This window comes from Pan paniscus, chromosome 3, assembly GCF_029289425.2.
Source record: "Pan paniscus chromosome 3, NHGRI_mPanPan1-v2.0_pri, whole genome shotgun sequence".
NCBI lineage: Eukaryota > Metazoa > Chordata > Mammalia > Primates > Hominidae > Pan > Pan paniscus.
In genome coordinates this window covers 186,102,459-186,106,027 of record NC_073252.2, presented here as the reverse complement: position 1 = coordinate 186,106,027, position 3,569 = coordinate 186,102,459, and the positions used below count along the sequence as shown (strand labels likewise).

General features: G+C 37.3%; 1 pseudogene; it reads left to right on the top strand.

Annotated features, from left to right (window-relative positions):
* The first annotated feature begins 288 nt into the window (after positions 1–288).
* On the top strand, positions 289–2,448 carry LOC100972406 (little elongation complex subunit 2-like; annotated as a pseudogene).
* Positions 2,449–3,569: the final 1,121 nt, after the last annotated feature.

Below are 3,569 nucleotides of genomic sequence, written 5' to 3'. Positions count from 1 at the left end.
GTTTGTGAGAGTCTACTTAAAATGAACTGTTCTTATTCTTCTGTTTTAACTGGACTTTCTCTCATTTATTAAGTTTAAAAATGATCCTCCCAGTGATCCAAAATTAATTTGAAGCTTTGAAATAGGAATTACTTTTATGCTAGAAAACAACTATTTTTACTTCCCTCAAACCCAAGTTATTCAATAACTATATTATATGTGTATATATTTACATCCTTAAGAACAGGGATCTTTGACTCTCCCACCAGGCATAGAAAAGAGATTTATCCTTGAAGAGTTTATATCTGAATGGACATGTCCTGTGAAGTAGTGAGTGCCAAAACATTGAGACTCTTGAAAACTTGTATCTGGATTTTGATGGTGATGTTACAAAACTTGAAACTTTTGGAGTAACCACCACCAAAGCATCAAAGCCAACAAGTCCAGCAAGTACTTCCACAGTAACTAACGTGACAGATGCTCCTACAGCCCCCAAAGCAGGAACTACACCTGTGGCACCAAGCGCACCAGACATTTCTGCTAATTCTAGAAGTTTATCTCAGATTCTTATTGAACGGTCGCAAAAGGAGAAACAACTGGTCACTGGTATGAATGGTGGCCCTAAAGAGTGCAAAAATAAAGATGACCAGGGATTTGAATCATGTGGCAAAAAGGTATCAAATTCTGACAAGTCTTTGAGGCAAGATAGTGACTTGAAAACATCTGATGCCTTACAGTTAGAAAATTCTCAGGAAATTGAAACTGCTAATAAATATGATATGACTATAGATATGGTACATGTTGATGCTGAAAGACCCAATGTTCTGGAAAACCTAGACAACTCAAAGGAAAAGACTGTGACATCAGAAGCAGCTAAAACTGAAGATACAGTTCTCTGCAGCAATGACACAGATAAGGAGTGTTTAATTATTGATACAGAGTGTAAAAATAATAGTGAAGGAAAGACAGCTGTCATGGGTTCCAACTTAAATTCTTGACCAGCTAGTCCAAATTCTTCCTCAGGACAGGCTTCTGCAGAAAACCAGACTAATACTGCTTGTAGTCCAGAAGAGTCATGTGTTTTTATTTTTTTACTTTTTATTTATTTAATTTTTTTTGAGGTGGAGTTTCGTTCTTGTTGCCCCAGGCTGGAGTGCAGTGGCACGATCTCAGCTCACTGCAACCTCTCCCTCCCCGGTTCAAGCAATTCTCCTGCCTCAGCCTCTCAAGTAGCTGGGATTACAGGCATGCGCCACCACACCCAGCCAATTGTGTGTGTGTGTGTGTTTTTAGTAGAGATGGGCTTTCTCCACATTGGTCAGGCTGGTCTCGAACTCCTGACCTCAGGTGATCTGCCTTCCTCAGCCTCCCGAAGTGCTGGGATTACAAGCATGAGCCACCACACCTGGCAAGTCATGTATCTTTTTTTAAAAAAAAACTATCAAATGAGTATATAAAAAATTTGATCCTGTTGGAGAAATTTTTAAAATGCAGGATGAGCTCTTAAAGCCAATTTCCAGAAAAGTACCCAAATTGCCCTTAATGAATTTAGAAAATTCTAAACAGCCTTCTGTTTCTGAGCAACTGTCTGTCCCTTCAGATGCCTCTAGTTGGCCGAAATTGGATGGCCTTCTGCATTTCAGAAGCCAAAAGGACGATTGCCGTATGAACTTCAGGACTATGTTGAAGATACGTCGGAATACCTAGCTCCTCAGGAAGGAAACTTTATTCATAAGTTATTTAGCCTGCAAGACCTGTTGTTACTCATGTGCTGCAGTGTCCGGAGGATGGAGACAAGACCACGTTCTAAGAAACAGAACAATTTCCAGTTTATGTACTACCAGAAGTAGAGTATCAAGCTGGTTATGGAGTTGAAGTTCTGACTGAAAGTGAACGTTGTCGCTTGTGGACTGGAAGTTGATTGCATTCCAACAGATATTTTACATTGGCCATATCGATGCATTTACTTCAAAGCTTTTTCTACTGGAAGAAATTACCTCAGAAGCATTAAAAGAAAAGCTTTCAGCACTCAAGATTTCCAATGTATTTAACATTCTCCAACACATTCTAAAGAAATTAAGTAGCTAGCAGGAGGGTTCCTACTTGTTATCTCAGGCAGCAGAAGATTCTTCACTCCCAATCCATAAGGCCTCTGATGGAAAAGTTACTAGGACAGCATACAATTTGTATAAAACACATTGCAGCCTTCCTGATGTACCTTCCAGTCTCTCAGTTCCCTGGGTCCCATTAGATCCCAGGCTGTTATGACCATATCATATCCATCATGGAAGAATAACTTGTACTTTTCCACCTAAATCACTGGATACCACAACACAACAAAAGGTTGATGGAACAAGAATACCTACAGGCAGCCACAGGAATCCAGTTTCCATAGAAACCAAAAGCAGTTGCTTGCCTGCTCAGCAAGTTGAAACTGAAGGAGTGGCTCCGAATAAAGGAATAACTTGAGGACTGCACCGTGGAAAATTAAATTTCAAAAAAAAAACCCAGTTATAACAATGTTTAATTTAGAAAAGTTTGAGGGAAAATATGACTAAAAGCTCAGTAGGCAAGAGGAACATTTTTCCTGTAGTATCCTCACGAGTTCTTAGAGTGTCTTGAAAAAATATGTTGGCTATGTGAAAGAATGCTTCAACTAAAATGGAATGTTATGCTGTTCACTCCTAAACTTTGAGGAGCATCTTGATATGTTTTAATATTATCATGGCAGGGAAATATATAAAGAAGAAAAATATTTTTACATTAAACCTTTTCTAAAAATTGTAAATAGAAAAATAATTTGATTTTTTATCAAGAATGACACATCAATATATATTATGTTATATTGCCAATCTGTTGAGATTGACTCAAAAGGTTAAATATTGCCACTGTTGAAGATAATTATGAGTATCGCAAACCTTGTTTCTGACCCATTTTGATAGTTTCTATATACGCCTTTAAAATGATGAATGTTGCAGGTTAATAAAGTTAATACCTTTAAAACTTGGTGAAATACCATTACAGAAGCCAAAAATAAAAACTCCCTGCCTCTGAAAAAAAGGGAGGTTTTTCTTCCCTTCCTTTATTTATTTTTGGTTTACATATTTAATTATAACCTATAACACTATATTATTTATTCAAAATTGCTTCTAGATATATTATTGATCAATATTGTCCTATCCAGATGTCATCAAGAAGGCTGATTAGAGGTGCCCAGTGCTCTCCTACTCCACAAAGGACCAAAACAATTAGAAAACAACACATCAAATAGAGTGTATAGGAGAAAACACTGGAATTCAGCAAGAAAGTGATAAAGACCTTCTGATGCACAGAGACTGGAGATGGCAGCATAAAGAGGAAAGTGAAGAGCCTGGCTGGGATTGGCTCATCCCAAGAGACACTCCTTACCACAGAGAAAGAGGTAAGTTGATCCCCAGGAATAAATTTATAGAAATAAATGCCTGCTTTAAAAAAGTAGAAAGATTTCAAATAAACAATCTAATAATGCACATCAATGAACTAGTAAAGGAAGAACAAACTAAACCCAAAATTTAAAACTAGAAAATAAATAAATAAAGATCAGAGCAGAA